Raw genomic sequence first — 16,093 nt, 5'->3', positions numbered from 1 at the left:
GCCTTGATCAAGCGCGAGAAAGAGTAGAGTAAATAATTATAATTTTTTTTAATCAAAATATGATATATAATATTGTTTTGGAAAGTTACATAGCCGTCAATTTTTTTCAAAATTTTTTCTTCATTTGTACCAAAAATTAAAAAATAAATATTGTATTACTATGCTATAAACTTACAGCTATATCATAATTAAATAGAATATTTATTATAGCTGAGTAAATAAGTTGCCTAAAATTAAATTACTTGAGATGCATTTTTTCTAGTATTGAGCATAATCTCTATTTTTTTTGAATTTATCTGATAAATAAGTTAAAAATTAAATTATTTAGATAAATAATTTTTTTTATATTAATTAGGAAAAGAGCTTTAAAACACTCCTACCAGAAAATTGTATTCAAGGATCGGGGAATGTACATGAGAAAAGAAAAGACAGGAACCAAAAAGGCAAAAATAGAAAATAAGAGAAAGTAAACAAGTAAAGTAGAGAGAGGAACAACAAGCAGGTTAAGGAAGAAGTGCTGCAAGCATACATTACACTATCTGTAGCCCGATAATACCGGATTATGACGTTTACCCATCACTGACAGATTTTCTTCCTTACTAGGTTTAAGAATGTCGATCTATAATTTCATAGACTTGCTTTTGTGCGGATCTAATCTTTATATTTCTCAATAGTACTTTGTACGTACATGTGCTATAAGCGCTAAAATTCTTTTGGAGGTAAATGCATCGTTCTTTCTTAGTTTGTCAAGTCCATAAACAACCAATGCTTTTAATTCCCATGAAAATGCCTATTATTGGCACCGATCACCTTTCGCATTGAGCACTTTTGTAGTCAATGTTCTAGCATACACTCTCTTAATATCTTTATCATTTTCTAGCTAATTATTTTTCTGGCTCATCAAAGGCTGTAGTTATGCAGCAGATTTTAGTAGACTTGGAACTGTTGGCGATGGAGAAAAGTTGCGAGGACCTGAAGTTTTAATAGTTTAACAATGCATGGTTCTATGAATCATTGCTCCTCTTGTGGAGATTTTGAGGTCATTTCTTTTCCTTTTGAAAAGTTTGATATATTCTAATTCTTGACTATCCATGGTCGAACACGGCCAAATATTTAGAAACTGGGACACCCTAATCCCACGGGATCTAAAACTTTGCTTGGAGATTCTTTTTATACCATAGACTAAAGATTCTTCTGTCTATTTTTTATTCTGTTGCCTCTTGGGCAGCTGAGGATCAAACAAATCCATTATGAAATCTTTGGTTTTTTGCATGTTGGTATTTTCTCGAGTTAAATCTTGCTTCGAATTCAGCAACATCTAGGCTCGTATATTTAGACCTCTTCAAATGGACACAAGGTTATTAGCTTTCTTATTCACTTCGGTGTGGATTTTTTTTTTTTTTTTTGGGATAAAAATTCACTTCGGTGTGGTTGAATGAGGAGTTTATCTGAGATTTGGTGGCAACTAACTTTTATTTGCTTGTCTCTCTCTGTCTCTTTTCTTGTGTTGTTGCATTGTGGAGTGTGACCAGGATCAAATTTCTTACTGATGGGATTTAGCTTAGAGAACTGAGGGATGATCCGCTACTGATAAAGTAGAGATATCGGTTACAGTTCAAATAGAAATACTTTCCTTTCTCATATATATTTCGTTGGGGAGCAGAGATGCATTATTTTGGTCTTTTTCTGATTCAACCTTGTTAAATATGAATAAAATTCATTATCAACAAGACTTATCCCAGCTAGCATGGTGGCTTTATAAATTCTTCACCACGCATTCATATTGGGGTGTTCATACGCCATCGGTGCCACTCCTCTCTATCTTTCAACAAGAATATGAGCTATCTCCTTCATCCTTACTATGATGTCCTTGTATTCATCACTCATGTGGATGCAATCATACTCACGTAGTTGTCTTTACAAACATAGTATGCCAAACACCCTACACCACTTTGTTGCTACATATTGTACTCACCATTCAATATCTTTGGTGCTCGTCTCTTCTTCTTTTTAGCCTCACATTGTGATTCATACGGTGGATTGGCTTTTACTACTTCGCAATATTTTTATTTTTTATTTTTAAATCTCAAAGGGTGGTATAACATAGAGAATCATGAGTGTTGCTCTTTTCGTCCCTACATCAACTTATTGAGTAATTGTAGAAGGGTTATCATGCTAGCAAATAGTCATGTTCCTTAATCCATATCCATAGATTTTTCTCTCTTTTACAAATGACCATTGATTTCCTTTTCTCAAGCCTATGAACTGCCTTTTTTTTTCCTTTTGCATCACAAAGTACTCTTTTTTGGGTTTTGGGGGTTTTGGAGCAACTTTTAAGAACTTTAGTAATCCTTCATCAGTCCATCTGTTTATGTTGTCTTGTGCTAATGTTAGAAGGTAAGCAAAGCTCATAAAAGATCTCTTTCAACAGACATGTCATTGGGCCTCTTGAAAGAGGTATAAATTGTAATATATCTCATTTTGATCCTACTTTTACCGGTGCTGCTGCTTGTACATCATCTTAATTTAAGCTAATTTCTTGCATGAATATACCAGATCCAGCACCACAGACCTCAGTTTTATAAAATCATTTCATCTGCGAAAATTGAGCCAAAATCCATTCCAAGTTTTTCATATGAGATCTTCTCCTAACCTTGTGACAAATGGCAGCTATTTTGACTTTGCTTTTTTGGCATCTGTAAGCTGATTTTTAACATGAACATATAATGACTTGTTTTTTTTACTGGTACCTGTTTCTCTGACTCATTCACCTTTTGGCATCCGCAAGAATTGGAAATTTTTTAAAATACTTCCTTGCTCCCTTGGGCATCATTTTTTTTTTTTTATTGGCATATGTTTTTTTTTTTTTGGCTTACTTTATTGGCATTTGCAAGCTAATTTCTTACCTTTTTATTTTGTTCTTGTTTCACTTGTGCAGCTTTGTCTGTTTCATCTGTAAGCTAGTTTTTTGCATGAATTTGTTTATAATAGTTTCTTCAGCACACCAAGACATAATTCAGGTTTTCCTTTTCCTGTTGCTAGTTCTCACTGATCTAACAAGAGCTGGATGGCTTTTTTTTTAAAAAAAACTTGTTTGCTATCACTGTTCTATGCTATATTGTTCTGTTTGAAGCAGTAAAGTAGTTTCCTTGAAGCTTTCAGAATTGAAGGGTTTCATTAATTTTCCTAACCCAAGCATGATTTAAAAGTTACTTCCATCACGATATAAAGAATCTTTTTGTCGTTGTAGGAGCTTATGTTGTTATCATGGTACTTCTTTAAGTCATTGACCTTGATAATCATGATCATTCACCAAAATTATGACCGGTGTTTTGGAGTTTAAGAAAAATTGATCTGATCCATAATTATCAGCATACTAGCAAATGGATACAATTTGAAATAGTTGAATGAAAGCTGGATGGTTATGGTTATATGCGCAAGTATGTTTTTTATGAACAATCTAACTAAAAATAGAGCTCCAAAATTTTTTTTTTTTAAAAAAAAAGCACAAAACAAGCTGGGGTTTTGAGTGAAGTGGATTACCTAGCTCAAGTACATAGGTTGCCAAAAGGCTTCCTGCTTCAGAAAGAATTAAAGCATTAGCCTAATATTGTGACCTTTATTGTACTTTGCATCGGTGGGAAAGTTCCTAACATTAATCGAGTACCATTTGCTATGTCCTCTTGGGTTCAAGTGTGTGCTATGATGTTTGTTGAAGCTTAATTTTGAACAATTATTCTATGTAATGATTGATTAAATTTTGTTTCACTGGACTGTCTCTAAAGGTGACATCCACAGTCTGCTATTATTCATGTATAATGACCATCCCCCAACAACATTATGCAGAGTTTTGAGACCAAATTTAAACAAAAATTGTCCACACTTATAATGGATTGCAACATAAATATAACAGTATGATTAGTAATTTTTATGGAAATGATTTTTTTTTTTCAAGTAGTTTTATTACTTCAATTAATCTTGTAAAACAGCATTTTCGAAAATGGATATTGCTATTGCTGTTATATTATTTTAAATCATGATGGCTACCATATGTTAGGGCCATTCTTTATACTAAGATTCTAAATTTCATGGGATGGAAGTGTCCTAGTTTCTTTATGGAATGGAATACTATCTTAATAGCAGTCCATCCCAATAGATATCCTCCGTTCATCTCCTTATCTTCTTTCTTTTCTTTCTTTCTTTTTTTCTCTCCTTTCCTTTTCTTTCCTTCTTTTCTTTGTTTTCTTCTATCTTTCTTTTCTTTTCCTTCCTCTCTTTTTCTCATTTTTCTTCTTCTTTCTTTTTACTTTTTCATTTTTATCTTTTCTTTCTTTCCTTCTTTTCTCTTTCTTCTTCTCTCCCACGTGGATGGGTTTTGGTGTTCCGAATCCGTTCCGATCCCATTTTCTCATAGAAACAGTATTTTTTGTGTTAAAAAAAACAAAAGAGTTGGATCGAAACTATTGTAATGACCTGTAGAACATTTGTCACCCCTCTCTTTGAAGCTAAGGTGCACATTGAACAAAAGTAAATGGTTGGCGTACTATTTGGATCTGGTTGTGGCACAGATATGAAGGGCAGCATTTAAGGCGCAAACGTCTTCCTTCCTTTGATGTTTGTAGGGAGAAGTCATATGAGACCAACATAATTCAGTAGTATTGACTAGTCTCTATATCGTTTTGCTTACGTAGATCTTGGGGTTTATTGAAAAAAAAATATGAATGAAGATGAACTAATACTTGGAGTTTGCTATAACATATATACAAACCATAACCACCGAACATCCCATTCATTTATTGTTGGCTTTAAAAGTTCTTCTTAATCAATGACTCCTAAAACAGTTCTCCCCTCCCAATGCCGGTTCTTCTCTGTGCACAATGAGAATGAGTTACTCTCAGAAAAAGAGTGTTTTAGGCTTTTAGCTCTCTCATTTGGTAGGATTTCAGATGCAACGATGTACTTGTAAGGCCTCTGGTTCGAGTCCTTGCCGCACAGATATTCCAGGAAAAAGAAAAATTAATTATGTGCCGAAGCTTGGACTTAAATCTTGTGAGATGGTTCAGATGTCAAACTAATCTTTTTTCCTTCTGATGATTAAAGGCCTTGAGACATAAAACCAGAACTTTTATCGGATCCTAATTCTGAAAACTTCTTGGTCACGTGAAATTTTAGGAGGTGGCAATGAGAACAAGAATAACTATAGACTTGTTATGTCATAAATATCCAGAACACATTTTCTTAAATGGTTGTGTTTCCGGGGAAAAACATTTGGGAATTGAAGTTTACATGGTTTGCACAAAATGGTGAAACAAATCAGAACATGAAATGGAAAAATAGGGAAATTTGTATTCAACTAGTTCTCTTTGACACAAGAACTGCTGAGATACCATGCCAGACTTGGTCATTTGAAGTTGTGTTGTGGTCTCTGATGTGCTTCCACGAGATTTCTGTGTGTTCTGGAGGCTGTTTCCTGTTTCCTGTTTTGGACCTTTCTCTGATCCTCATATGCTACTTTGCTTCTTGTTTATTGGTCTGCATCTACTATTTTGAGTTTGACCGTGGTTGATACTTCTACTTGGGAAATAACTGATGTATGCCAACAAATTATGCTTGATCTACCGTAGCATTTATTTGCACATATTATTTAACTAGCCTGTGATGCATAGCTTAATATTATTCTACCTCTTGCATATTGGATGATCTCCGAAACTTGGGTTCTTCACATTGCATTGATATAACATTACTGTAGACATTGGCAGTAGCCTTAACATGTGCTTTTCTTGGTATTTGCCCAATTCCTTACTGTGCTTCTCATTCTCAGAGAGGATTATAGGACAGAGTGCACAAGTTCTTGCACCTAGGGAATTTTATGAGCTTTAACACTCTTTATTAAGGCAGGATCTTTTTATTAAATTCCTTTCCGACCTGTTAAAAGTTTTGGTTATTATTACTGTATCCGCATGTCAGAATTCTGAAAATGAGCTGACTAGTTTCACTTTTCAATATTGACAGGGTAAAGGATATTTCTATGAAATTCATTATGTTGAGATACCCATCTTTGATTAGGTACAAGCTGCTGTTGATACTGTTCTAGCAATTCATTATAAAGTGGATTGTAGCTTATAGGAGGTGATAGTCATTACTATATAAAATGTTGTTTTCCTGCTACATTAATATACTTGATGCCGCTCATATTGTATCACAAGTTGCAAGAATTTTCTAGTTAGATGACACACCAGATTAGCGCCATGCATTCTGATTCTTCTGCGCTTCTGGACTTAAAAGTTAATTTTTATCTTGTACAGTAAGAATATTACCATGGTCACTCTATTTTTTTTTTTTTTATTATGTAAATTTATCTCAACTCTGTTTGGCTCTTAGGTTGCGATGGTGCAGAAGTCAGCTGGTTACATTCTGGTTTTCCTTATAGGTCGAGATGTTATTATCCAGAAATCTGGGCAAAAAATCCGGAATCCAGCCTCTACCCTCGTGTGCATGTATACTGAAATTATTCACCCAAGATAATCAAAATATAATTCTAATTATCTGCCAGTTTACATTTTGTGAGCAAGCTAATTATGTAGTTGGCTTTGGGCGTAACATCTTGTTGGATACATCTCTCCTTGACCAGCAAAGAAACACAATTATAGTCAGTTGTTTTGTTCTGTTCCAAGATATATTAATATTTTGGAACTATAAATAGGATCATCAGTTATATTACATTTTCATTTGGGACTGGCATGAATCTGCACTAAGGTTAGCAAAACTAGTATTGTGACCTATATCGGTCATATATCGAATCATTATGGTATCATACTATATCATACCAACACATGGTATGCGTGCCGATCATGAGCCGGCAAGAAGGAAGAAGCAAGAGAGTGGGAAGAAAAAGGTGGAGAGAGAAAGGGAGGAGCCTTATGAAGAAAGAGAGATGGATTGGGGGGTGAAGCTCATTGATCAGAGATTGGATGTCATCAATAAGAGAAGATATTATTGGTTAGAATCATTCTACCACATATGTCTTAGACCAACAAATAAGAAGCTATCACATTATCCTAGGAGGTAAACTTTTTTCATTCAAAATAGCAAAGTTGTCAATGAGCTAATCATACTTAACAGTGAAACTTTTTCATGCAAAATTTTCGGTCAAGTTTGGATAACAGTGCACCTGTTTTCCAACAATAGATGATGTGATGGCTTCTTATTGGTTGGCCTAAGGTACATGTGGTAGAACATTTCTAATCAATAATTTCTCCAATAAGAGCCAGATTTTTTAATGAGGTTGGACATCGTCAATTGGGATTGGAGGTCACTGACCAAGGTTAGAGCTCATTGATCCATGGCCAAAGCTATCAACGATGTCTGCCATGGCAATGTCACCACTAGATAAGAAGGGATTAGGAGGATGAGTTGGAGAGATCGAGGGAGAGATGATGGCTAGGTTTTCAAAAAGGAAAGAAAAGGAAGAGAGCGAGTGAGAACTTAGATGGTGGTTTGGGTTTTAATTTGTAATGGGCCCAGTTTGGCATAGGCAAACCAGATCAGAATCATCCTTTCTTGATGCTGTAATGCATCCAAACACACCATTTAACAATAGCTCCATCCTTTTGCAGTAATGTGCTCAATAATATGCACCATGCAATGAAAGTTACACCAAGACATTGACTTTTGTTTGGTGGGCACACAGTATGGAAAGTTATGAACTTGATGGGGAATAATCATAAGCAAGAAAACCTGTTTCCATCTAATGGGGATTGGCATTGAGATTCCTTTTTATCTACTGATTATCCTAGGAAGTTGAGACCTCCAAAATGGTATGATGTTCTTCATATGTTGTAATTTGTCAACATATGAAGCATCTTTCTGGATCTTGATGAGAAAGGATGAAGAAAAGAAAAAGGAGAGAGAGAGAGGGAAGAATAAAGTAAACAGAGGTGCCTCAAAGGACATGACTGATCGATGCTGTACCAAATTAGCGCTAATGAATGGTCTACTGCGAGTTATGTAGCTTGCAAATGACACCCTTCACTCAAATTACATTGTGAGAAATTAAAATTGGGTACTGCGACTTAGATCTTTTGTCCACTATAATTTGAAAATCTGAACCATCAATTAGATAAACTTCTAAGCCTTGACATTTTTTCCACCACAATTGATTGAGACAATCCTTTTTGGCTGTTCTTTGCCAAACAAATGCTCCTAAAATTATTGAATGGCTTGGTTTTGTATTTTTTTGAACAAATCCTGGCAATTCTATGGTTGAAACTGATAATATATATTCCAGAACTCTATGCAATTCGGTAGGCAACTCTATGCGATTCTTGATCAAGCTTTGCTTGATCAAGAATTGCTTTATTTGGCATATGCCATGTTTCTGCATATTTTTACCACAGTTTTTTCTTTCCCTGAGAAAAGCTCATCCTGCCCTTTATTAAGGTAATGGAAAAGTTCAAAATATTGGTTGTAGATGCTTATTTTTGGGTTTATTTGTCATGTTAATATTTTAATTTTACAAACTAACTTTTAGGATTCAATTCTATCGATCTGCTGACATCATTGTCATCTTTTTTAGGCTAAGAAAAGCCACTTGTTCCCTGGTCCATGTTGGGTTCAGCCCATGTAGGGCCCAACCATTAATGGGCCATGTGAGGGTTTTGAGAGAGTGCCCTCTCTTTCGCTATCTCCCTCCCGATCACCTGCACACACGCATGCAGCGCCACCTCCCAAAGAGAAAAAAAAATATAAGAATTCTTTTGGCTGCAACCTTTTGACTTCGATCGAAATGGTGATTCAACTCTGATTGACCTAAAATTTTGCAGACGTGTTCTTTGTATATGGTTCTTCACATCAAATGATTTGATTGTTGTCGGGTACTCTCTAACCTAGATTTTTATTTAACTTTGGATTGTGAGATTTTTGAGGTTACTGTTTGTTGTGGATTCGGTGATTTATAGTCTATGCGATCTCTAGAGTTTTCAGAAGAACTGTGTATCTTACTGATTATAATGGAAGTTTTTCTCCCTGACTTGGCCTATAATTTTTTTCGTTTCTGGGTTTTCCATGTAAAATTTCTGGTATTCTTTTATGCAGTTTGATTTATCTTTGTTAGTGGTGCTGGTTATTATTGGTTGCTTGTATTTTTTTTAACAAACTAGTAGTAGAAATCATTTAATCTCATAAGAAGAAAAAATCAGCTTGCTTATTTTTTCTAACAAACTGGTATCAGAGCGGATTCGGCTACAGTGATATTGTGTGATTAGATGGAGGACAATGGCACAGGCACCATGTTGAAATTAATCCAGTCAAACTATTCGATCTGGAAGCCAAGGATGGATGATTATTTATACTACAAAGATCTACATGAGTCCATCAAAGGAGACAGCGTGAAGGCAAGTCAGAAAGAGAGTGGCAGGTTATGCACAGAAAAGCTATTGGATTGATCAGGCAGTAGATTGATAACAGTATATTTCATCATTTTGCCACAGAAACCAATGCTAACTCGCTCTAGACAAAATTAGAGGAGTTGTATGAGAGAAAGAGCCCACAGAACAAGATATTTTTGATGAGAAAGCTAGTCAACTTGAAGTACAGGAAAAGCCGTTCAGTGACTGAACATCTCAGTGAGTTTCTTGACTTGATGAATCAATTGACTAGTATTAAAATAGCCTTTGATGATAAAGTACATGCATTGTTTCTATTAAGTTCTTTATCTGACAGCTGAGAGACACTTGTTGTATCACTTAGCACTTCTGCCCCTAAAGGTGTTTTGACATTGAATATGGTGAAGGACAGTATGTATAATAAAAAAACAAGGTACAGAAAGCAAGGAATCTCTAACCAATCTAAGGCACTTGTTATAGAGAGGCGAGGGAGGAGTAACAGCAAAGCTCCTCAGCACTGTAACAAGAATAGAAGAAGATCACAAAGAAGGAAGAACATCAAGTGCTACCATTGTGGCAAGATAGGACACTGCAAGAATGAATGCAGAAAACTCAAAAGAAAGAATTCAAGAGAAAGAGGTGAAGAGAAAGATGACAAAGAGAAAGGTACAGTAGTAGCAGCTTCAGATGGTGATGTGTTCATTGTTTGTGATGATGGATATGTCAACCTCATCTGTCAAGACTCTACTTGAATTGTTGATTCAGCTGCTTCATATCATGTCACATCACGATATGATTTTTTCACATCCTATTTGAAAGGTGACTATGGCCAAGTGAGAATGGGAAACAACGATGTTTTCAAGATTATAGGCATGGGAGATGTATTGCTAGAGACCAGTATAAGAGGCAAGCTACTGCTGAAGAATGTTAGACATGTGCCAGACATTCGCCTCAACTTGATTTCTACAAGTTGCCTTGATAAAGAAGGTTACTGTAGTACCTTTAGTGAAGGGAGATGGAAGCTCACTAGAGACTCACTGATAAAAGCTAGAGGTAAGAAGTTGGACATTCTCTACGGGACAGAAGCCAGAATATGTAGAGGAGAAGCGAATGCTCTTGAAGACTCCTCCATTAAGCTGTGGCACAAGAGGCTTGGTCACATGAGCAAGAAAAGCCTAGAACTTCTTGCAAAGAAGCAACTCCTGTCACATTTGAAAGGTACTGATCTAACACTATGTACTCATTATTTGGTTGGTAAACAACATAGGCATGCATTTCATAGATTACATCCTCAAAGATATTAGAGTATTTTTGCTTTGGTTCATACTGATGTATGTTCTATGAATGCTAAAAGTCTTGGTAGTGCTACTTATTTTGTTATCTCTATTGATGACAACTCTAGAAAGGTTTGGACATATTCTTTGAGATCTAAAGATCAAGTGATAGATGTATTTCGGTATTTTTATACAAGTGTTGAAAGAGGGACAGAAAAATAGTTGAAGCGTATTCGTGCTGATAATGGTGGTGAATACAGAGGTCTTTTTGAGAAGTATTGCAAAGATCTTGGTATTAAGCTTGAGAAGACTATTCTAAAGACACTTCAGCACAATGGGATGGTAGAAAGGATGAACAGAATAATTAAGAAAAGGATACGATGTATGCTTTCACATGCTAAGCTGTCTAACTCATTTTGGGGCGAGGCAATAAGGATTGCAGTTGATTTAATTAATCTGTCTCCTTCAGCTCCATTGGATGGTGACATACCAGATAGAGTGTGGACGAAGAAAGATGTTTCCTACAGATACTTGAGAGTGTTTGGCTGCCAGGCATTTGTTCATATTTCTAAAGATGAGAGATCCAAGCTTGATAACAAGACAAGACAGTGTATTTTCTTAGGTTATGGACACGAAGAATTTGGCTACAGATTGTGGTATCCAGTTGATAAGAAGGTGATCAGAAGCAAAAATATTATGTTCATGGAAGATCAAACTATTGAGAATATTGAACAGACCAAGAAAAGACAGTCGTTCAGAGATGATCTCAATGACACAGATATAATCTCTTCACCTGCAGTTAACAGAAGGGAGATACAGGGAGATCACTACGAGCCAATAGATGCTGAGATTTTTGTTGAAGTTACGCCTACACCTGATGAGTCTCCTGCAGCTGATGAAGCAGTCCCTGAGCAGCTTGATGAAGAGAAACTTATAGAGCCAGCACCTTTGAGGAGATCTAGTAGGGAGAGACATGCTTCTACTAGATATCCTACTCATGAGTATGTGTTGTTGACTGATGGGGGAGAACTAGAGAGCTACCAGGAAGCTACTTTAAGTCAGTAAAGTGAAGAATGGATAAAAGCCATGCAAGAGGAGATGCAAAGTTTGTATGACAATCATACTTTTGAGCTGATGGAACTACCTAAGGGTAAGAAAGTACTCAAGAACAAATGTATATTCAAACTAAAGAATGAAAAGAACAGCTCACAACTAAGATATAAGGCCAGATTAGTTGTGAAGGACTTTGATCAGAAGCAGGGTGTTGATTTTGAAAAGATTTTCTCACATGTAATGAAGATATCATCTATTAGAGTTGTGCTTGGGGCCAGCAAAATATGATCCGACCCGTCAACCCGACCCATGTTCGACTCGTCATAAACAAATTTGGGTTTAGGCTAAATGGGTCGAATTGGATTTTAGATATCTGACCTGTTTAATCCATTTAACCTATTTAATATTTAAATCGGATTGAGTCAGATAACCTATTTAACCTATTTCTGACCTATTTAACCGGATCTGTTTAATCTGTTTAACCCATTTAATACCTGTTTAATCTATTTTTGACCCATTTAACCCAGCCCATTTAACCTATTTAACTCGTTTAACCTGTTTAACCCGTTTAACCTAATTTGACTTATTTAATAAATTGGTTAAATAGATCGGGTCTGATTACCTGTTTAATAAACAGGTCGGGTTTAGATTTAAATTTTTGACCCATTTAATAAACAGATCAGATTTGGGTTGACGATTTTTTGATCCGATCCATTTATGATCCGATCTATTTATGATCCGATCCGATCCGATTACCACCCCTAGTTGTGCTTGGAATAGCTGCTATCTTGAATCTAGAGATTGAACAGCTTGATGTGAAGACTGTCTTTCTCCATGAAAATCTAGAGGAAGAGGTATACATGGAGCAACCAGAAGAATTCAAGGTCAAAGGCAAAAAGCATCTTGTATACAGGTTAAAGAAGAGCTTGTATGGTCTAAAGCAAACACCTCGACAGTGGTACAGAAAGTTTGAGTCATTTATTATAGATCACGGATATACGAGAATCCTTTCTGATCATTGTATTTTTATTAAGAGGTTTGATGATGATGATTTTACCATACTTTTGCTTTATGTTGATGACATGTTGATTATAGGTCATGACAGAAAGAAAATTGACAAGCTGAAAAGGGAGATGAGTAAGTCTTTTGCCATGAAAGACTTAGGACTAGTCAGGCATATTCTTGGTATGTGAATTTTTCGTGACAGAAAATAAGAAAAGTTATGGCTCTCTCAAGAGAAATATATCGAGAAGATTCTTGACAGGTTTAACATGAGCAAGACAAAACCAGTGAGCTCTCCACTCGCAGGTCACTTTAAGTTAAACTCTCAGCTATCTCTTACTAGCAGAGAAGAGAGGAAAAAGATGGAAAAAGTGCCTTATGCATCTGCAGTTGGTAGTTTAATGTATGCTATGGTTTGCATCAGGCCTGATTTTGCTCATACAGTTGGTGTGGTCAGTAGATTCCTCTCTAATCCAGGTAAACAGTATTAGAAAATAGTGAAGTAAATATTCAAGTATCTTAAAGAAACATCTAGTATTTGCTTATGTTTTGGAACTGATAAACCAGTGTTATGTGGTTATAGTGATGCAGATTGGGCTAGAGATGTTGACTCCAGGAAGTCCACTTTAGGATACTTAATTACTTTTACAGGGGGAGCTGTGTCATGGCAATTCAGATTACAGAAATATATTACTTTGTCGATCACAGAAGCAAAATATATTGCTGTAACTAAAGCCTGTAAGGAAGTATTCTGGATGAAAAAATTCTTATAGAAACTAGGACTGAAGCGGAAAGGATTCACGGTTTACAGTGACAGTTAGAGTGGCATCCACCTCAATAAGAATCCAACTTTTCACTTTCGTTCCAAACATATTGATATTCATTATCATTGGATTCATGATATTTTGAAAAACAAGTTATCTCTTAAGAAAATCCATACTGATAGAAATGGATCAGATATGTTGACAAAAGTATTATCAAGAGATAAGATAGAGGTGTGCAGATAGATGACAGGTTTAGTGAAGCCCCTACATCGGTCAAAAGAGAGAGATTTGTTGGGTTTTGCCCATGTGGGGCCCAACCATTAATAGGCCATGTGAGGGTTTTGAGAGAGCGCCCTCTCTTTCGCTCTCTCTCTCGATCACTTGCACATGCATGTAGCACCGCCGCCCGAGAGAAAAAAAAATAGAAATTCTTTTGGCTACAATCTTTTGACTTCGATCAGAATGATGATTCAATTCCGATTGGCCTGAAATTTTGCAGACGTGTTTTTTGCATATGGTTCTCCACATCCAACGGTTTGATTATTGTCAGGTATTCTCTAACCTAAATTTTTATTTGACTTAGGATTGTGAGATTTTCGGGATTGCTGTTTGTTGTGGATTCGGTGATTTATAGTTTATGTGATCTCTGAAGTTTTCAGAAAAATTGTGTACCTCACTGATTATAGTGAAATTTTTTTTCTCTGGCTTCGCCTGTGATTTTTCTCGTTTCTGGGTTTTTCACGTAAAATTTTTGATGTTTTTTTGTACAGTTTGATTTGTTTTTGTTATTGACGCTGGTTATTATTGGTTGCTTGTATTTTTTTTAACAAATTGATAGTAGAAATCATTTAATCTCATAAGAAGAAAAAATTAATTTGTTTGTTTTCCTATTTAACTTTTAAATTCTAAAGTTGTTAATTCGCCACTATTTTTGGGCCTTTCATGTGCAGGTCAGTTTAGTTGTAGCCGATGCCTAACCAATATTTATGGAATTGATGGAAGAATCATCTCCATTGCGGCATTATCATTAATATTTCTTTTTGTTTTCTTCAACGTTCGCATTTTTCTCCCAACCCAAGGGAAAAAGGAAGGCTGTGACATCAACATATTGCAGACATTATCAAGACTTTGAAGGTATACTTATTATTTTTACTATAATGTTTGTAAGACAAGATGATAATAACTTTTAGTTGACATCTTTAAAGATGTGAAAATTTTAAACTTAATATTTATATTTACTTTGAGGCACAAATTAGACACATCTCAATCCCAAATCAACAACAATTGAGATAGAACTTAGGGAAAGGTAGAAGACCACTCGTCTAGCTTCCTGATACCGAGATCCTCCAAATCCTAGTACCTTAGTACCTTTTGACATCTTTACCATGTAAAGAAAAGCTATAATCATATCATATGAAGAAGCCTTCTTTCATTGCGGTCCATGCCAACATTTCTTAGGCTGTGGCTCTCCCCCTGTCCTCGCTATTGAGTTTTTACCTTTCAGCTACATCACCTAAAATGTTGAAGTTGACCATAATGGCATTCTGAGTCATTGCCACGAAAGCTTACAAATTACAATGAACATTTAATTAGCAAACCATGTAAGCTAGCATATATGTAAACTCTCGGGCAGGGAGCTGGGAGAGGTGACATGTCAATTAGCAGTTGTCAGCTGAGGTGAGGAAAATGCCTAAGAGAGTCATGTGTGTGGAACGAGGAGTTTTCCACAATACATAAATTGGCAAATACTTTAAAAAGTCTGAATCTATATGCTGTCAATTTATAGTTTATAATCATGTTGGTATTATTAATATTATTTATAAGTTTATGATCACCTTGGTCAATTGTTAATATCAATTTTACAAAATAAAATTAGATGAAGATTCAGACATCAGCGGGTTGTGATGGATTACCATTTAGAAATATTTCATTTTGTTGGCTTTCAAGAACCGTGAACATGTTGGTGTGTTGCAGGTTACATTAAATCTGTTTTTATGGCCACTTGAAGCTTCTGTTTTTGTTACGGCTTCCGGTGGAGATCTCAGGTGTGTTTATTTATGACCCTTGTAGCTATTTATTGAATTAGGTCCAAAGAAAGTATTTGTGCACTGAGGGTGGTGTAATAAAATTGACATATAGCATACCATCCAATCACATTGGAGCACGTAGACACTATTTTTCAACATGCATAGGATGTCTGCAGTTCTTCTATTTTGAAAAATTATAACATCTTACAGTCAAATTATGACTTCCTGCACATTTTCTGCACACAGAAAGTCATAATTTTTTTTTAAAACTCATGAAGAGAAAAAAAATATTTTCGTCATTGAAAATTTATAAAATTCTTTAACGACGAAAATATCTTTTCTTTCCTTATGACATCTTGTGGCCAAATTATAAATAAGAAATCATAATTTGATCGCAGGATGTCATAATATGGTCACAGGATGTCATAATTTTTTCAGAAAAAAAATATTTTTATCATTCAAAGTTTCAAACGAAAAAGCAAAATTGAATGCATTAAATGCATGTAGGAAAGCGGTGGCTACATAGCCCAATAAAATAGAATGGTGTATTTTTTCTACATCACGTGCGGTGTACAAAGAATTACTATTAG

Source organism: Elaeis guineensis, chromosome 1 (genome assembly GCF_000442705.2).
Source record: "Elaeis guineensis isolate ETL-2024a chromosome 1, EG11, whole genome shotgun sequence".
Lineage (NCBI taxonomy): Eukaryota > Viridiplantae > Streptophyta > Magnoliopsida > Arecales > Arecaceae > Elaeis > Elaeis guineensis.
The sequence above is the reverse complement of the archived record's forward strand: the minus strand, read 5'-3'. Positions refer to the sequence as shown.